Source organism: Phoca vitulina, unplaced genomic scaffold (genome assembly GCF_004348235.1).
Source record: "Phoca vitulina isolate PV1807 unplaced genomic scaffold, GSC_HSeal_1.0 scaffold2, whole genome shotgun sequence".
In the NCBI taxonomy this organism is placed as follows: Eukaryota; Metazoa; Chordata; class Mammalia; order Carnivora; family Phocidae; genus Phoca; species Phoca vitulina.
The window spans coordinates 17,502,516-17,524,230 of record NW_022589705.1 but is presented as its reverse complement, the minus strand read 5'-3'; positions in this window follow the sequence as shown (position 1 = coordinate 17,524,230).

Sequence of the window (21,715 nt, the reverse complement as noted above, 5' to 3'; positions counted from 1 at the left end):
TTAAGGAAATTAAATCTTATTTCTCCTTTTAAAGATGTATTTCTTTATTATTTGAGAAAGAGAGACAGGGAGAGAGGGAGAGTGAATGGGGGAGGGGCAGAGGGAGAGAGAGAATCCCAAGTAGACTCTCTGCTGAGCGCAGAGCCTGATCCCATGACACTGAGATCACAACCTGAGCAGAAATCAAGAGTCAGACACTTAATGGACTGAGCCACCCAGGTGCCCCTCTTATTTCTCTTAAAAAAAAAAAAAAAATCAGATCTTTATTTGTATTACTGGCTATGATGGCTGATCTTCATTCAGGTCATGCTACAAATAGGAACAGAAAATAGGAGGAAAACTGAGCTTGAGTTCCCACTGCAGTGAAATTATGATTTTAGTTATGATAGATTGACAGTTTGTACTATTGTGTAGTAATAGTAGATCTAATGAACGTAGATCTGATATCTCACTGCTTCTAAGAGAATCTACATAGAAAATTTACTGTATCACCAACACAAAGAATTTCTGATGGAAGTTAATCCTATCCTGAAGTCCAGGTGAAATTATTTTAGGACTGAGCTTAGATACCTTAACAAAAATTTGTTCTCAACCATGGCATAATATTGGCAAATTTGGAAAATCCAAGGGGTGCAAGTGATAATTAGATTAATATTAGATTTTTTTTTTTTAAAGACTATAGATTTTTTCAGGCCCTTTTTTTTTGATGGGACACAATTCTGGGCAATATTATAATGGTTCTGACATTGGCCTTGGCTGGGGAAGCAGTGTCATACTTCCTTCTGTTTGGGGACCCGTGTCTCCTCTGATTCTACAGTCCCCTGTAGAGCAGCCACAATTAGTTTGGCGGAGAAGCACAACCCCACCATAGCTTTTATAAGAGGCGGAAGTGTTGCACACCTTGCGCCGTATACCTATGCAAATTCGCTCTCTGTATGTGTGGCCACTCTGTGCAGGAGAATCCATCCAGCGCAGCTTTCCTGTCTGGGTCTCTGAGGGTTGGGTTTCCTTCCGGCAGTAAGGTGGGTGGGAATCTCTCTGAAACCACTCTGTTTTCTTGCCTTGTTTTTTTCACTCCTAGTGAGATATAGAATTGCTCATACTCATTCTTTCGATTGACGCGTTCAGCTTTACGTTCCCATGCATCTGACTTCAGCATGTGTTTTGCAGTCTTCAAATGAATTGTGCACAAAACGTCCAGCAGCTGCCTATAGGAGGTAACTGCAGAACGCAGGCTTGTAGAGCCGTGTGGTCAGTCCTTCCCTCCCTAAGCGGCACTCTGCTCCTTTGAGGGTCTCCCGAGTTCTCAACCGCCAGAGTTCAAGGAAATCGGACGATATTTTGATTTCTGTAGAAAAAGAAAATCGGTTTAAAATTCAAAGTACCCGGGTAATCATTTGTAGAAAAAAAAAAAAAAATCTCTAAACTTTAAGAGTAAAGGAGAGGGACACCTGGGTGCCTCAGTCGGTTAAGCATCTGCCTTCCGCTCAGGTCATGATCCCAGGGTCCTGGGATCGAGTCCCACGTGGGGCTCCCTGCTCAGCGGGGAGTCTGCCTCTCCTTCTGCTTTTCCCCTGTCATGCTCTTTTTCTCTCTTTCTCTCTCTCTCAAATAAACAAATAAAATCTTAAAAAAGGGGGGGGGGGGGGAAGGAGAAAAGAAGTAGGAAATCCCCTCAACAGTTTTAATTTAGAAAAAAAAATCACACCTATCCTACCCTCATGGTGATAAGTAAAAATAATAATGCAGGAGCAGCACTTGGTGGAGACATTTTTAACCACATTTTAAACTAGATTATTAAAATTCACAGCATCAAGTACAAGAGCACGGAACATAATTTACTCCATTTATACTCACTACTGCACACCTAAATGATTTTTACACGCCATGCTGCTGCTTCTTAGGTGGCTTAGTGGTTATTGTGGATCATGAACCCCACCCTTTTGATCAGATAAAGCTAAAATATGATGACGTAGGGAGAAAAAAACCCCTTATATTCATCAGCCAGTGTTTAGAAGGATTTATAAGACACAAAATATCCAAAATGGAAATCTATCAGACTCTTTAATAAGTTTGCAGCATTTTAAACAGTATTATTGCTTATCAAGTTGCCTTTCATCAAGCTAAAATCTTCTGAAGCATCTATGTTAATAGAGGACTTAACCGATTTTTATCATGCTTACATTTGATTTTTTAAAACAACATGAGCTTCAGGTAAATTATTTTGCACACACCAGTAAGACTTCACCTGTGCAGTAAACAATCTACATAAGCATATTTGGTGGTCTTGCAAGTCCCCTACTCTTTTTTTCTAACCCAATGGATACCCCCATGCTCTTTCTGTGTGGAAATTCTGAAGCTATCACTGGCACTGGTTCTTTTGGTTTTGTCTTTTAAAGTCTCTAGACTCTTCTCCACCATTGGGACATGATGGGCCTTTATAACCATTTCTCTGTGCTCTACGAGGAAAACTTCTAACTGATCCGGTTGCCTCCTGTCTACTCTCTACTTGCTGCTAGAGTTATCTTTTTATTTTTTATTTTTTTAAAGATTTATTTGTTTGAGAGAGAGAAAGTGCAGGCTCAAGTGGGAGGGAGGGGCAGCGGGAAAGGGAGAGAAATCCTCAAGCAGACTCCCCATTGAGTGTGGAGGTGTGGAGCCCAGCATGGGGGGCTGATCCCAGGACCCTGGGATCATGACCTGAGCCAAAATCAAGAGCTGGATGCTAACCGACTGAGCCACTCAGGCACCCCTAGAGTTATCTTTTAAATGCAGAACGGATCATTTTATTTATTACCCATAGTGCGTGGTTCATTGCTCACCACATGGATTCCTGGTGTGACAAGATCACTATAGCCTTCTGGATATCTGGGAGGGAGGGCATAACCAGATCTCCAGTTCACTGCCTCTAACCTCAAGCAGTTTCTTCTGTGGTGACCCCAGTATATTATTCAAATATTACCGGTTTTCATTTGGGCCTTCACTTAAAAGGTTTGGAAGCACCTCTTTAAAGCAAGGTTTCTTCATTGAGACCTGAGAACCCCTGGGAGAGCAATATATGGACTTGAGGATATTTGTGATCCTCCTTAGTTTCTGGGAGTGGGTCCTCCAAAATAATCTATACTTAAAGGGGACTAGCTCCATAATATATATTGGCCTTAACAATCCGTTCTGTACTATCTTGGTAATGTCAGCAACAGCCATTTTTTCCTGAGCACCTTATACTCCAGCCACTGCAGACTACTTGGCATTCTTCCAACCTGCCACTGTTCTCCAGCCCTCATCCTTCTGCAATTTATCTTCATTGCTTCCTTCTTCTTACCTTACGCTTCGTTAATGAGGAGTTGTTTGCAACTCTCCGAAATGTACTTTCAAGGTCCAGTGCTCCATCACACATTATCTTCAGCTTGGAATGCCCTCACATTCCGCCTGGTGAACTCATCCACATCTGTCAGGACCCAACTTAAACCCCCTCCTGTAGGAGCCTCCCCCTACTCCTACTAGAAGAATTCTTTCCTCTTGCTTTTATGTTGCCTTCCTATTTTATATTAACACTTATGTTATTACACTAATTTTAATTTATTCTAAGGATTGCTGTATATTTTTCTCCCCACAAGTCTATGCTACTTGAAAGTAGGTACCTAATTTATTCATCTTCCTATACCCAGCATATTGCCCTCAGTTGGTGGTTAATGCATGTTTGATGGATAACTGTTCCTTTATCCTCATCTCAATCTGTGAAACTCTGACTTAATCCTTGAAGATTAAAATGGTTAAAATATCACCTCTGAAAAACCTCTTGACTCCAGCAGGTTAAGGGACACACTCTTCTCTGTGATACCTAGTAGTTCATAAACAAGTCTACTAAATCAGTTATGCCTTTCTCTTACTTTGCTCAGGTGTAAGAACTGAGAGCCTTCAGTTTGCAGGCTCAGCTCTGCTCAGTTTCTTGGCTTAATCTTTACCACTGGAGCAACCAGCAGTGGGTTCAACCCCACCTGTGAATGTATTGCCCACCATGGCCGCCACCACCACCACCACCACAAAAGCAGCTCTTACTTGTTTAGAGCCATAATAGCTTTACTTGCCAGTCTTTACTCTCTGGAAACTGGATCTGTATATCCACTTGTCTGGGAAGCCTATTCCAAATGGGAGAATTTCATAGGAACCATAATTCTCTTTCTTCCCCTTTGTATGCCTACCCCAACTTAAAGATCAGTGCTCTATCAAATAGGGCCTAATCTTTCCCTTTGAAATGCTCATCACTCTGTTAAAGAAGGCTGAACTTAGAGCCAGTTTAGTTTTCCTGACCAGGGTCACCCAGATCTGTTTTCTGCGTTATCCTATTCCCGTAAAGCCTGGAGCAAATTGTACAGTGACAATGTTTAATAATCCCTAATGCTTAGCACAATGACTTCTCTAGAATGGATTCTCAACATGAATGGATGGAAAAATGGTCATCCAGTTAAAAAAAAAAGAAAAAGATATATTTCTTGACAGGTGAGAACATGGACTGAGGGTTGCCAGATCTTCTACTTTTTCTTTTTAATTAAATTTTTAAAAGATTTTACTTATTTATTTGCGAGAGAGAGAGAGCATGAGAGGGGGGAGGGTCAGAAGGAGAAGCAGGGAGCCCGATGCGTGACTCGATCCTGGGACTCTGGGACCATGACCTGAGCTGAAGGCAGACACTCAACCGACTGAGCCACCCATGTGCTGCCAGATGAAATGATGAAAAAGTTCTGAAGATGGATTGTGTTATTGGTTGCACAATGACATGAATGTACTCAATGCCGCTGGATTGTACACTTAAAATTTTTTTTAGAATGGTAAATTTTATGTTCTGCATTTTTTACTACAATTTTTAGAAATGAGTTATTCATAATCATGATCTTTATTGCTGGTTTGCATAGGGTTTTAGTGATGTCAGGCTCTTTTGTGCCTTTACCTTAGTTCCTCCTAAATCAACTGTTCTACCTTCTGTGTATATGTACAGACATAAGAATGTGGGGAGGGGGAGAAAGGAGAGAGAGAGAAGGGGAGAGAGAGAGGGAGGAAAGGCGCTAAGATGAACAGCTCCAAGATTGAAATAGGTAGGACAAGTTAATATTGGTATTCATCTCTGCAATCTAACAACTTGTCTTTAGAGAGTCTTATTGCTCCAAGGATGCTTTGTTCCAGCTCTGGATGTTTTCAAATGTTGGTGTCATATAGCATTTCCCTTGGCATGGGCATTGTCTGTTGGGATTTGTTCATCAGAAGAAAAGTAATCCTTCTAACTTTCAGAAGAATATGAGGGGGATAAAGCATGATGTCTATCTCACTTTTCCAACCTCATTGCTATCACTCCACTTAAGTCCCATATAACCTCATGCCTAGACTATTATGTTAGTTTCCTTCTTCCTTTTAATTCTTACCTCATTCAACATATACTGCACTGTTCTACCATATTGATTTTCTAAAATATCACCCTTTCTTAGTACATGACTTTACTTCCTATTTCATAAAGGCTATATCATGCATGAATGCTCTGAACTTCCTGCCCTTCCCCTCACTTCTAAAAACATATCTGCATATGCTGTAACTTAGCCTCCTTTCCCTATTCCAAAAGGAGAGGTTTCAAACCCCTAATCCAGCCACCTGTGCTGGAGCTCTCATTCCCTCCCACCTCCTTCAGGACCTGGATCCATCAGCCGTCTCTTTTCTTTCCTGTGCCTTCAGCCTCCTTTCTTCTTTAGCTCTTCCCTTTTAGCCTATAAACAAGCTCAAGTCTTTCTCAGTTAAAAAAAAAAAAAAGTGCATTTCTTAAGCTGCCACTCTGAATTTCTCCTACTCACTCCCAGGCTTCATGACAGACTGTGCTTTATTTACTTTCTCCACTTTCTCCCCGCTCTTCCACCAGAGGCTCCTGCCCCCACCTCTCTACTGTAAGTGCTCTATGAATGTTATCTGTGGCCCTTAGGTGCCAAATCCAGTAGGCAGTTTTCATTATTTATTTATCTAATCTGTCTGCAGCTTTGACACTTTGGGCTAAAATCTTTTTTATGTATGTATATCTGTAGAGAAATTGGACCCCTTGTGCAATGTTTGTTAGAATGTAACTAACTACTGTGGGAAATACTATGGCAGTTCCAACAAATGAAACATAGAATTACCATATGATATAGCAATTCCACTTCTAGGTCTGTACATAAAAGAATTGAAAGCAGGCACTAGAACAGATATTTTTACACCTGTGCTCATAGCGGCAATATTCACGAGAGCCAAAATGTGGAAACACCCTAAGTGCCATTGACATTGTCCATTCACAAAATGGTATGTATATCTGTATATGTGTGTGAATATGTATGTGTATATAAATATATATATTAGAATATATATAATCTGTGGGATATATATACAATATATATTGCATATGTACATAATGAAATGCTACTCAGTTTCGAAAGGAATAAAATTCTGACACATGGTACAACATGGAAGAATCTTGAGGACGTTATGCTAAGTGAAATAAGCCAGGTACAGAAGGACAAGTGTTGTGTGATTCCACTTATACATGAGGTACCTGGAGTAGTCCCATTCATAGGACAGAAAGTAGTAGCATGGTGGTTGCCAGGGACGGAAGAAAGGAATAATAGGGAGTTATTATATGATGGGCACAGAGTCTCATTTTGGGATGATGAAAAAGTTCTGGAGATGGGTAACACTGATGGTTGCATAATAATATGGATGCACTTAATGCCACTGAATGGTACACTTGAAAATGGTTAAAACAGTAAATTTTGTTATGCATATTTTACCAACATCTTATTCAACTCAGGCTGCTATAATAAAAAGAACATAGACTGGATGGCTTAAACAATAAAAATTTATTTTTCCAGGTTCTTGGAGGCAAGGATGTCCAAAATCAAGGTGCCAACACACGTGGTGTCTGGTGAGGTCCTACTTTCTGGCTTGTAGACAGCTGCCTTCTTGCTGTATCCTCGCGTGGCTAAGAGAAAAATCGTCTTTCTCCTGTCTCTTCTCATAAGAACACAAATCCCATTCATGAGGGCTCCAGCCTCAGGACCGAATTACCTCCCAAAAGACCCACTTCCAAATGCCCTGATAGTGGGGATTTAGGCTTCAGCATATGAATTTGGGGGACACAAACATTCAGTCCATAGCAAACCACAATTCAAAAATTAGAATATATTTATCAGATTAATAAAAATTGTCATTCTTGAAATGTCTTTCTGTAGAGTTCCAGGAGTGTAAACTTTGTCCTCAATGATACGAGGGGGTGTGAACTAACTGAAGCAAGTGATATTTTGCCAGAAGTGTAGGAGGGACCAGTTCTAGAAGACAATCAGAGATGTCAAAGAGCAATTCCTGGGTAGAAAGAAAAAGAGAATGTCTATAACTGAGAAGGTGACCCTAATGAGGTGTCTATTCCTCCAGAGACTCAGATTCCTTTATTTACATCCTTCTAGAAGCTCAGGGGGAGAGTGTGTGTTTCCCAGCTTGAACAGAACCCTTCCTACTTCTGTTAAAGCAAGCATTCATACAATGCACTCCAAAACAAAATAGAACTATAGTTAAGCAACAAAAAAACAAAAACAAAAACAAACAAAAAACAGTTTAAAAATACATGCATGTTTGAAGTAATTACGAAGAATTTCAAAAGCTGAATAAAAGAGAAAAGCAACTCAAGATCAGAACAAAGCCTTTGGGAACTCTAACAGGAAAATATGTGTATCATTGTTAAGTGCCAAAGTAAATACAGCACACAAACCCAAAGCTTATCTGTGTGGTTTCCATAGTGTCAATATATATGCAAAGCTGGTCTGACGGCACTGAGACCCAACAAAGGTCATGGAAGTAAAAACAAAAGTCAAACTGTCTGTGTGAACCTTTGGCAAGCGAGTGCCAGGGTTCCTGGACATTTTCTCATTTCTAGAGAAGTGAGCGAGAGGTGGCAGTAATGTTCTTTTCCTTTCTCTCTCTCTCAATCTCTCTCTCTCTCTCTCTCTCTCTGTCACCCCCTCCCTCTTTTCCTCCTTTCCGTTCTCCCTCCCTCATGAATTAAAGCATTATTTTCTTTGAGTCCCAGGAAATGAAATTCAAATTTACAGTGAAAGGTTACTAATGAAAGAGATGACCCATTCTTTTTAATATATATGTATTTTCATGTATAATTGCACTATAGTTAAAATGAGAGCTAGTTTCTTTAAAATTGACCTGTTTTTTGGGGGGTGGGAAATAAATACGCACTCTTTTCAATTTTCCTTCTGCTTGCCAAATCAAAATAGCTTCAGATAAATGAATAACACAAGAATGTCTGCTGTAGCCACGCAGAGTCAGGATGAGAGGAAGAGCACATCACGCATTTTTCTTTGTCGTGCTACACTTCAGTGGCACAGAGTAGGAGGCTACTGAAATGTTAGGTGGATGTGGGTGACAAATTATATTCGTTGAAAAAGTAGCTACACTTAGTGGGATGAATTTGCTTTGGTATTTAGAAGTTTAAATAGCAGCTGTGTACTGAGGATAGTTTTTGGTTTGGTTTTGGGTTTTGTTTTTGTTTTTTTACTTTTTTTAAGAGACTGTAGGGATTTACTGCTTGCTTAAAGGTCATGATTTATTTATTTATTTACCTACTTATTTATTTTTAGGTAGGCTCTATGCCCAGTGTGGGGCTTGAATTCACAACCCCGAGATCAAGAGTCGCATGCTCTACGGACTGAGCCAGCCAGGCTCCCCTGGTTTTTTGGTTTGTTTTTGTTTTTGTTTTTGTTTTTCTTGAGTAGAAAAGTATGGAAATGAAGCAGTGAGTTTATTCTATAATCTTTTCTTAAATTATAACTATATGCTGTGCACTCTGTCAGGTACAGTTGTGTTATTTGAAGCTCACATCTGTTGAGTAATTTCCCCAAGGTCTTGCTGCTAATCAATAACAGAACATAGACTTTGTAGTTCAAAAGTCCATGCTTTTAGCTCCTATCCTACGTTACCTTTTAATGCCATTTGTTAACAGGGCAGTGTTCTGCATTGTGCGTCCCTGTATCTGGACTTCTCCCTCACACCTGACTCTCGGACCCTATGTGTGAGGAGGGTTCCCAGCACCGGTGACTTCCTGACTACTACCACTACAGCTAATAGTACTGCTCCTATTAAATACTACTAATAATAACGATGATAATTGATAATTGATAGTGTTCTCCCAGTACTTACTATATGACTGAAACTCTGCCAAGAACTTTGTGAGAAGAAAAGAACTTTGTGAGCTTTATTTCAATTAATATTTTCAGTGGTTCTTGAAGGGATATGCTCTGGAATAGACTCCTCTGGAGTTAGATCTTAGTCCCTTTATTTATTAGCTGTGTGACCATGGACAAGTTATTTAACTTTCCTGCCTCTTCATTTCCGCATCTGTAAGATGGAAATAATAAAAATATCTAAGAAAGCTGTTGGGAAAATTAAGCAATATAGAGAAATAGCCAGTATACATAATCCATACTGACTACAAATTATTGGTATTAATACAAATACTATTAATAATTTCATCCATCTGTAAAAACCCTGCTGTGTTTATATAGCCCAGCTATGAGGGCTCTTGTCTTCATGTCCCCCTTTTTAAAAAAATTCCAGTTCCCTGCCTAGAACTGAAACCTACTATGGACACTTGTCCAATGGCTGGATCTTTAGTACCCTGTGCTCTGTTCCTGGGAACTGGATCTTGTCCCCACATCATCAACTGCTGGCTGGGACGCTACAGATCACTCACTTCCAATGCAGCCAGGATGAGCTACCACCTGGTTTTTAATATCTCCATTGCTACCAGATCCCAGGAAAATTAGACCCCCTTAGCTCTGTCTTTGATCCAGGCTCTAGTCCAACATGATTCTTTACTAACTCCAGTTTAAACTGCTGAGTGTCTCCTGTCTTGCTCAATGCTGCTTCTTGCTCTTCCCTGCTAGCTATCTTTAAAATTATAGTACCCCTGAGGTCAAACTCACCTAAGATTCAGCATGTAGTATGATAGTTATAGAGGAGTCAACAATGAAAATACACAGTCCTGTCCTGAAAGAACTTATAATCTTTATAAAATAGAAAAAAATAGAAGACATAGCTTATACGCCCCCTTGGATGCCACAGGCCTTGCCTGCCCTGCATTCCAGGCCATCAGCTCCTCCGTGAAAGCTTCTATGGGATACCCACTCTATGTCTCACATGATTCTCCTGTGCGGAGTGGACTAATTCCTTGTCCAAGAATATTGGCCTTTCACTTTGGTTACTACTGTGTAGCCAGGTAACCAGCCATATGTCCAGAGTCTCTGGCTGCTTCTCTCATTTATGGGCTCAGATGAAACACTTCATCACGGGGCATGGGATTTAGCTTCCTTATCAGTCAGATGCTATATCCAGAAGTATAGGATCCTAAACCAGTGGAAGCCGGGAGACCAGAGGGAGCCAAACTGATCAATTCTTTCTCCTCTTTCCCTCCCATCCATTCTCAGGCACAGTTTCCCAGGGTGGCAGAACAGGTAAAACTTGTGAGTGATTGTCTCAGTCTCTCCATGGCTTATTATGAAGTAGTGACAAGCATGGTGATCTTGTGTTACTTACCCTTTTCACATTTACCTTCTTTCTCTCTCACTCTCACTACCCTGGGATTGTACCTCCCATACAAAGTTAATCACTTAATTCATGCATCAGGCTCTGCTTTTGAGGAATGAATGGACCCCAGAGCTCCAAAATTTGAGACTCTTGAGCCAAAGAATGAAAGGAGAGACATTAGGCCTAAAAGAAGAAAAGACATAGAATAAGCAGGGTTCTTGGTGTTCTTTCTGATACCTCATCATCTTTCTCTAACACAAATCTCTCTCACTACAAATTCTTCCTCCCCCAACACACACCACACTCTACTATAACTAAAATTGTTTTGCCTTCAGGGTTAACATTTAACTCAGCATTTCCCTTCCACTAAATGTTTTGCCTAAAAGGAAAAAAAAATCACTTTAACTGTTGATAAATCCTTTCATTCCACAATTAGAGATAAGAAACTTAAAAATACAAATATCTGAATCAGTCTTAGCTAGAAAAGATGATATCACATTCATTCCTGTTTTGATGGGGGAGGAGAGTTGCAGGGCAAAAAGGCAGTGGGCCCTTGGAAGGGGACAGAGCAGCCTGGAGGCAGGACAGATGACCTTATCCAATTATGCAATTCATTCACGGCTCTGCACTGCTCATCTTCATCTGAGAATAAGCAAAGGAAAGCCGGGCATAGCAGTCCTGTGGGGACATACATAGGCAGACTATAATGGAAACTATGATCAGATAATAAGCTTAAGCAGAGATCTAATCCATGATAGAATATTTATTAAAAATGGACAGAATTCTATACGGAATGTCAACTGGATTAAATAAGGGAATTGTAACTCTGGGTATTATGGAACTGAATGAGCATTATAGTTCAAATTTTGTTGCAGTGAATGTTACTTCCTTTATTGAAGAAAATCTAAATCGAATCTTGGGGTGATAGGCCGTCTATTTAAAATCAAGTTTGTTACACTTTATCAGGATAGGATCTTAAAGTCCATTGTATAAGGTGTGGTCCATAGGGGTGTGAAATACTACAGAGGAAGATCAATAAGAACTGGCGATGTTTGAGATAAAAAATTACAGTCCTATGCAGTTCCCCAGTGTGGCTTTTAAAATCAAGTTCTCCATATGTACCACAAAATATTACTTTCCTCACTTTGTTAAGTGCCCTTGTTTGCCTTTCATGTTCCCTTTATGTCACCATTTTGAACAAGGTCATCAATGTATTAGTGTCGTTCCTTAAGCCTATGCATGTTGTAGCTATTTAATATCACAAAAATCCCTGTCCTAATTAATCCTTTTAGTTATATCATATTTCTCAAACATTTGGGTATTTAGTTAACTTTAGTTAACCTAACAGTCAGAAGAAGAGCATATGCCTGCATCCTATGAGTGTGTTCCATGAAACAAGAGGAACCTATTCATGACAGTTAAAAGCTCCCCATAGTCCCATAAGCTAATTAAAATGAAATAGGGTCACACTTAGTAGCAATAACAGATTAACATTTGATTGAAAATAACTTTTTAGGGGTGCCTGGGTGGCTCTGTCACTTAAGACTCTGACTCTTGGTTTCGGCTCAGGTCATGATCTCAGGGTTATGGGATTGAGACTCCCACCTTGGGCTTCACACTCACTGGGGACTCTGTTTGAGATTCTCTCCATCGGCCCCTCCCCCCACTTGTGATCTCTCTCTCTCTCTCTCTCAAATAAATAAATAAAATCTTAAAAAAAAAAAAAAATAAAAAATAAAATAACTACTTCTAAATTGCATTTTCTATGTTTCCACAGCTCATTGGAAATCATTTTTATTCCAAAATTTAGTAACGTGAAATGTTAGTTTTTCTACTGCTTCTATAAAAATTATCAAAAATGTAGTGGTTTAACACAATGCAAAATTTTGTTTTGTTTTGTTTTGTTTTTTTACAATGCAAAATTTTTATCTTATAGTTCTGTAGGTCAGAAGTCCAGTACAGGTCTCACCAGGCTAAAATCAAAGTTTCCTCAGGTTTACATTCTTTTCTCTTGGTTCTAGGGGAGTTTCCACTTCCTTGCTCATTCAGGTGTACAGAATTCAATTCCATGTGGTTGAAGGACTGAGGCCTCATTTTCTTCTTGGCTATAAACTGAGGGCCACTCTTGACTTTTAGAGGCCACTATATTCTTTGGCTCATGGCCCTCTTCCTCTATCTTAAAAACCAGCAATGGTGGGTGAAGTCTTTGTTGCTCCTATCTCTGATCACAGCTGGAAAATTTCTGACTAGATTGGGTCCACCTGGCTTATCCAAGGTAATCTGGATGAATAATCTCCCAAACTCAAGGTCTTTAACCTCAACCACATCTGCAAATTCCCTTTTGCTATGTGAGGCAACACAGTTCCAGAGATTAGGATGTAGTTATCTTTGGGGGTAAAGGGGGGGCATTATTCTGCCTACCACACATAAAGGAGCACACGGGTGGGGGCACAGAATAATGCCTAGGAGAGAACCATACTTTATGCATTTTTTTTTTCAGTAAAATCTCCTCCCAAACATTTTCCCTATAGATGATTTATAGCTCTTCAAATTGCATGCTTACTGATTTACAGTTCATAACTAAAGCCAATTGAAGAAAACCTTCACCATGAAGTATGGCTTATTGGAAATGTTTTCTGTTGTTAGAGGTTCTGTTGGCCTCTCCTTATTGGGACACTATATCAACCAGCATAAAGAGCCTCCTGGCTTCTGGACTTCATGGCCTGAACTTCAGATCCTACAAACTGCCTCAGATGTTTAAGTTGAACTAGAGCAAGTCTCCAGAAGTACATAGCTTGACTGGAGACTCTACTCCAAACCTTGGAGTAGCCTACCAGTGGAATGGGCTAGTTCCAGGCTTCTCTAAGGGGCTCAAAGTTACTTTTAGGTAGCTTCCAATGAGGATCTGATTTAATCTAGATATTTCAAAGTCAGACTTACTGGTGGTCATTTTTCATTTCAGTCTGGACCATTGATTTAAGTTCCTGGACTATTGTAGTAACCTTCTCACTCAGCTCCCACTTCCAGTCTCTCCACTGCAATCCCTCCTCCATGTTATCAGGACAGAGGAGATTCTCAACTTTTTTATTTGTCCTAACATACTCGAGGAATACAATACATTTCCAATAGTAAGTGCCTCATAATGGTACTTCTTTTCAACACAAAGTTCTGTTAAGTTTATAAAAGAATCTCAGACCATTCTGAATCCCCAAAGGTGGACCAAGTGATTCTGCAATCTCCCTTTTACTCACTTTTAGGAGGCATGTGATTATAATAATAAAAAACCTTGTTATCATTGTTATAACACTTATCTGCTGCTTACTATGTGCCAGATATTGTCCTAAGTACTTTATATATGCTATAACTTATTTAATCTTCATATCAACCCCTGAGGTAAGTGCTATTGTTAAACCAGTTTTACAGATAAGGGAAATGAGATTAAGTGACTTGCTCACAGTCATACAGCTAATAAGTGACAGAGCTGTGATTTGAACTCAGAGTCCACACTTTCAACTACTAAGTCAAACTATATCCCAGCACCTTCTGTTTTGCTAAAAAATAAATATTGTCGCACTCCTACCTTTCAAAACATTCAGTCTAAAATGCTAGCATAGCTTTCTTTTTTTTTTTTTTTTTTAATTTATTTATTTGACAGAGAGAGACACAGCGAGAGAGGGATCACAAGCAGGGGGAGTGGGAGAGGGAGAAGCAGGCTTCCCGCTGAGCAGGGAGCCCGATGCGGGGCTCGATCCCAGGACCCTGGGATCATGACCTGAGCCGAAGGCAGACGCTTAATGACTGAGCCACCCAGGCGCCCCGCTAGCATAGCTTTCAAAGCTCTTGGTAATCTACCTCTATCCCCAATATTGAGCCTGTTTTGTTCTAGTATCCATCTCCTTCTTAATTTTTCCTCCTTTTATGAATTACTGAGACAGGGATGTTAAAACCTTCCAATATACCTAAATCAAGCTATTTTTTAAAAAAAAAGAAGACATTCTAGTATCCCATCACATTTGCCTCCCCCCAATAAAACATGCATTAAGTGGCTATTTGAGCTAGGCTATGTTAGGTAGAAAGAATGTAAAGATCCTACAAACTTTAAGGAAATAAAGAAATGATTATAATAAATAAGGGAGGGAATTACCTTATCTAGCTTTTATGGGTCAAGCACTATTCCATCACACACATTTTATTGACCCCCTCCGCAGCACTGTAGATAGTCCTCTCCTTGTTTGACAGATGTAGAGACGACAGTCCACGAAGTGGTTAAGTATTTGAACCAAGGATATGCAGCTGGGATAGCCGTGGTATAACTGGGATTCAGAGTCAGGTCTGTCTGACTCCAAAGCTCAAGGTCTCTCAACTATGCCAGTTGTTTTCAAATTGTTTCTTTCCTGTCAACAATCTTATTATTGAAATGCAAATAAGCCAAATAGATCAACGCTGAGATGAAAATAAACCAAGTAGAGAAAAGCAGAACTGCTCTGATTAATCAGAGTATGAAGCCTAGAGCTCCTTCCCTCCTGAATTCCTGGGTCTGCAGTGAAGAGGCACCACAGAACTCAATTTGAAAACCAGTGCATGGTACAAAGCTGCTGTTCTCTGGCTGAATCTTTAAACGGTGTTCAAAATGCAATAGTGTAAGGGGTGCAACATACTCTGGGAACAAAAAGAAAGAAACCAGGACTGAACTTTGTAAGAGAAAAGGAATTGCCATAGGAAAGGTTCCATTTGAGCTGAACCTTAAGAATGGGTGGGCACGTAATGTAATGAGCGCTGGGTATTATATGCAACTGATGAATCACTGAACTCTACCTCTGAAACTAATAATACACTACGTGTTAATTAATTGAATTTAAATTTTAAAAAAGAATAAAAAATATAATGGAAAAATATTTTTATAGAAAATGAGTTAAAGTTAAAACTGTCTTTTGAATTATTAAAAAAAAAAAAAGAATGGCTGGGAGTTTTCCAGCAGGAGAGTGAAGTAAGGACTCTTAAGGCAGACTAAAAGTGTAGCTACCCTAAACATGTAGCCTGGCATTCTCATACTACATTGCCTTTAACAAACAACATGGACCCTTGCTGCCTGGACAGTGTAGTGTGGTGCAGACTAGACTGGAAGACAGGAGACTGAATGAAACATACCGGGCTTACTACTTCAATGCCTCACCTTGTCTTCTCACCTGTAGATCAAGGGGATTTCACGAGTAACTGTCAAAGACTCCTTCAAGCTGTAGAAACATCATTCTGTAGTTCATGAACAAAATCTTTTCCATTATCTTACATACAAACACATGAGGAAAAACTATATTTTACAAGTGTCATGGTTAAGAGCTTCCTTCCTCAACAAGGAAAAGAAGAATGAGAATAATAGCTCCCATGTATAAAATACCTAATGTATAAAATAAGATTGTCATGTAGGCAGTTTTAGGCCCATGACTCAGATTGTCCCATGTATCCTCACAACAATTCCTTGAAGTAGAATCATTATTCTGTTTTAAAAATGAGCAAATGGAGATAGAATGAAAGCCACTGCCCAGGTCATATGACTAAGGGCAGAGCCAGAACTCCATCCTAAGTCTTGCTTTTCCAGCCACGCTCTTCTCCCCACTTACAGTGTAAAACCCTCAGCTGCTTTGTGAGGAGAGCTTGGAACTGCCCTGAGATCAACACTCGGTCCTCTTCTATCAGTAGTTACTAAATACTGCTAATGATGAAATCTTCTGGGGACCCAAATGTTCATCAGTGGACCAATGGATAAACAAAATGTGGTCTCTCCATGCAATGGGATATTATTTGGCCAATAAAGGAATGGGGTACTAGTACATGCTACATCTTGGATGGACCTTATAAACATTACACTAAGGGAAAGAAGCCAGTCACACAAAATCATATATTATATAATTCTATTCATATGAAAGTCCAGATTAAGGAAATCTGTAGAATCAGAAATGGTGTCTTAGATCTGAAGGTGGGGATGGGGGGAATAGTAGGATAGTAGCTAAAGAGTATGGGGTTCTCTGTGAGGTGAGAAAAATGGTCTAAGATTGACAATGGTGAGGACTACATATATGTGTGAATATAATAAAAACCACTGAATTGTATTCTTTATAAGGATGAATTGTATGGTATGCAAATTATATCTCAATAAAGCTGTTTTTAAAAATCCTCTGGGGGGTGCCTGGGTCGCTCAGTCAGTTAAGTGTTTGCCTTCAGCTCAGGTCACGATCTCAGGGTCCTGGGATCGAGACCTACGTTGGGCTCCCTGCTTAGTGGGGTGTCTGCTTCTCCCTTTCCCTCTGTGCTCTCTCTCCTTCTCTCTCTCAAATAAATAAATAAATAATCTTTAAAAAAAGTCCTCTGGGAAACATTTAAAAAAAAATCTGATTCCCAGCTTCTGCCTCCCCACAACCGCCATGTCAACCTCCACCTCTTTTTTTTTTTTTTTTTTTTAAAGATTTTATTTATTTATTTGAGAGAGAGAATGAGAGAGAGAGCACATGAGAGGGGGGAGGGTCAGAGGGAGAAGCAGACTCCCTGCTGAGCAGGGAGCCCGATGCGGGACTCGATCCCAGGACTCCAGGATCATGACCTGAGCCGAAGGCAGTCGCTTAACCAACTGAGCCACCCAGGCGCCCCACAACCTCCACCTCTTAAGATTCCAATTTAATAAGCCTGAGTTGGTTCTCTGGAAATAGGTATTTTGTCAAAGGTGCCTTGAGTGATTCTGATGACAATGTAGATCTGAATATATCACTGCTTTAGACGGGGGTTACGTCAGCTGAGAGCTAACACAGAATTGGGCCAAACAGTAGACCTGGCTCTTTATAACCAACATGATTTTCAGGGTGGCTGGTGGAAGACCAAGTAGCTCAGAGTAGGTCACAGTCACTGAATACCAAGATCACAAAGTTTGCTCGGGCATTGTTGGTCTAAGAGCAAAGTAACATTCAATAAAATCTGGAAGAACGCTGTTTTACCAAAACACCCTAATATTCTTGTATGGCAAGTTTGTTTTTCCTTACAATTTTGGTGATCCTCTTTTCTCCATTATAAGCAAGTTCCAAAAGTTCTTCCTCAGTCGCTTTCTTTTTTCCCTTAAGATAGCAATAGCAAGTGTGTTTATAATGGAGTACTCTATTTCTGAGGGGAGGAAGGGAAGAGTGAAAAGATTTACTTAATATAGAGAAAACATATTAATACCATGAGAAAGAAGTATAGTAAGAAGTAATGGACAGAAGTTTAGTGTCTGAAATTTTATATTTTAATGATAGTTTAGCTGAATGAGCAGAAAATACATTTGAGGAATTGACAGGAAAACTGGAAGGGGCTGCAATAAATAAGCTTCTAATTAATGTTTCACCATATTTCATGAATTTAAATTTTTAGCCAGGTGCATTTCTGGGGGGGGGTGTTCTATTCAAATTGGGACTTTGAAAAGAAGACTACATTTTATTATTCTAAAATTACAGATGCATTTCAGTTTCTTTAGAATGTGATATGTTTTGCTGACTAAACAGCATTACCTCTTAGTAGAGGCCCAATGCTATAATTTGACCCCTCTGGCAAATTAAATACAATTATGCAAACTACTAGGATTTGGGTATAATCTAATTAATATGGTACATATGAAGCAGATAGTAATTTCCCTGGTTGAAACTAAATTGTCTTCTTTCACATTTGAACTATGTTTTAGAAAAACATTGACTTATGTAAGCAAGACTTCGTTATCTTGTGTATTCTATTTGCTCAGCTCCGTGATGGACATGTTTAGAAAAATAAAGCCAAAACTGGAATCTTCAAATGATGACCTTTTTTTCCCCCAGATATTTATAATTACCAAACAGAATATTACATGGAACTAGGAAAAGAATTCATTTTGAGTTGATTGCTTTTCTCTAGTGAAGTGTAAGTGGAACATTACTATAATTTTTTCTCTTTATATATCTAAAATTAGGGTTAAATATGATTTAATGGAAATAATTCTGTTCATTGAAACACAAATTTTTAGGAGTTGAAATTGATCTGGATTAAGTGCCTACCAATAATCCAGTCACAAACTTTCTGAATGGTATTTATAATCATGAGATATAGCATACTATGTTTAAAATATGTGAATCACATTAGCATTAATCAGTACTACATGTGTGCACTAAGCAGAAATCAGGAAAGATTTGCTTTTGTGCTCTTTACCAAGAAAACTAAAGAAATTATCCCTCCCATATGGAGAAAACAGATGCTTTTTTCTTTTTTTTTTTTTCTTCCTACAAAAGTGAATTTCATGTGTAAGAGGAGTTCTGGCTTAATAGCATTGAATATGAGTCTTTTATACAAAGGAAATGTACAGGGTGTCCCAAGGCTTCTTGTGTGGAATTGTCATTTCCAAGTGTGTGAACACAGTCTTTGCTCATTTGTTCCTTAGCTTCTTGGGGAGACTGCCAACAAGCATGCCAACTCTCAAGCTGCATTGTGCAACGATTCCTAGCCCACAAAGATCTGGATTTTTTTTCATAGGTAATGTCAATGTCATAAAGGCCCCTAAACAGCTGTTGGGGGGAACAACTTTTAGAAAGCAGTGGCCTGTGTTAGTTCTTTGTTCTGTGTTAGCAGAGAAATGCTCAGTTTAGTGGGTGAAGAGGAAAACAGTTCTGTTAAGAATTCTAATACTTTTATAATTTGCTTGTAAACCTGTAATGACAAGTACATTCCCAAGAAATAAAGAAATATTAGCAGCCTCTGTGTTGTGAGTATGTGTAAAGGAGCTAATAAATAAACACATTTTGAAGCGACCTTACCAGCTGTTTTCATTATGCCAGAAGTTTCCCCACCACGGACTGCTGACCCCTGAGATGGGGAGTGGGAGCACAGGGTCAGCAAAGAAGTGGGAGTGGGGTGGGCAATAATCCATATATACATGTCAGTTTTCTTAATTGAGTGATCTTAAAAATTCAACCACTGTAATGTGATAGGGGAGCACCCTCAAATGTTTCATATTAAAAACAAAAATAAATTATCTTATATCTTGAACTTGCTTCACAATGAGCCAGGGTAGAATTAGTAGGTGAGGTCCAGATGACATAATAATATTGGACATGAGTTGATAAAGTCGGATGATGGATGCATGGAGATTTAGTATCGTCTTCCCTTTAACTTTGTGGGTTTTTTTGAAAATTTCCCTTATTATAACCTTAAAAATTATTATACCCCAAAAGTTTGGGAACCACCGCTTTATATTAAATTGTCAGGTAATTTGGTTACAAATTCTTCCATTGGATACTCAAGCAGGCAACTTGTTCAAAGCAAAGACTAAATAGGTTACTAAAGACTACATGAGATACATTGTCAATCACTTGTTTACTCTGGGAGTATCCAGATCTACTGTTCTTACACTTAACCTAATCTTTATCTCACACCAAGAATTAAAAAAGGGAAAACAGCTTTCATACATCTATAATGGGTAATAGGATGTATTGATTGAGAGAAACCTAAAAATTAAAATGCTTTTCTCACTGTCACCTGTTAAGTCCTTTCTCATCCTTCCCTTTCTCTTCCCCTCTCCCTGTTTTTCTCTAATGCATTTATATTTACCCTAAGTTTAAAGAGAATGACCTATTTCAAAATCGAAGTGGCAAACACAAATTAGAATGCATCCTTTTAGTCTGTTCCTCACAACCAATCCGTCTTCGGCAACTGTTCTACTTTTCTTTAGCCTTGGCAAGCTATTCAGAACAACATTTCCTTCTTTTCATTCTGATGCTGGACGATTGTTTGGTGCTGATACGACATTGGCTTTTCCCATAATTTAGCCTAGAGAATTTTACACTAGGGAGTTTCAATGTGTTTAGATTATAAAGCTTTTTCAGAACACTTTTGTAACAGAACTCCATGTTCTAATGGCCCCAGCAAAGTTGTTTTAAATACTTTTGCCCCTGAATTTTCACCAAAATTCAGTTCTGTTTTAACATTGATGGTTTATTGTCACTTTGCCCCAAAGATAAATTAAAACATGTAGAGAGATTGTCATTTCCTGTTCAATGTGTTGTTGTTCCTGTGTACAATGTCAGCCTTTTTATTTACGTTTATGCCATTCCATGGGGGTAAGTAACTTCCTGATTAGTCATTAGGAGCAACTCTTGGAAAACTAATATAATCCCACATATCGGCCAGGTGAGTTATGTTAGGGGTGAAGGATTGTGTGATCATGGGTATGTGTGTTCCTTTATTAGGTAAGAGAATTGTCATTTATCATAGCGTGGCTTATCACTACAGATCACAAAACTGTAATCATTTTATATCAGCTTCTCACATTCTTATTTCCTTCTGATATGCCCAGTGAACTGGTCAGTAGGTTTTAAAATGTAATAATAGAAGAATCAGGCAGACAGTTGTAGGAGACACTGAATTAGCCGAGAGAAAAATACTTTAGTAGGTTATGTTTGCTTGAATAATGAAATGCTATGAGTCTCTACTCTCTGGGTAGATCTTCTGCCTTCTATAGTAGATTTTAGAAATACCTGCATTTCTTAAGCATATTAGACGTACTGATACGTTTTGTTCCTATGGCAGAGGGGTCTTTAAACTTTCCAGTTCACATAGAGCCTAATAGAATTTTGAAAAGGTTTGTGTCCCTCTTGCACGTTGTTACAGCTGAAAATTTTTATTGTGAGTACAAGTAGTTGCAGAGGATGTAATTTTCTTCATGTTGTACATATTCTATTGAAAAATAAATCTGCCATTTTGCTTTTTTAATAGTAACTAATAGGATCTAGATACGGTAGCAATTTAATGCTCCCATCATCCCCTTAAAAAGTAAATCATTAAGCTTTCTTACAGATATTTATGTTACTTTACCCCTTAAACTTATGTTTTCATTCCATCTCACCCATGGAATTTTATTCTAATATAATATACATTTATTATCTTTTATGGATAATCATGTTTTACTTCAACAAAAATATTTATATAAACTGAAATTTAAAATTAAAAATATTTCCTGTAACCATGAGGCCCAAACTTTTTCTGAAGTGAGTCACCATTACAATTATTATTAATACACCATTGACCAAAAAAAAAAAAAAAAATACACCATTGACCAAAAAAAGTTATACTAGTT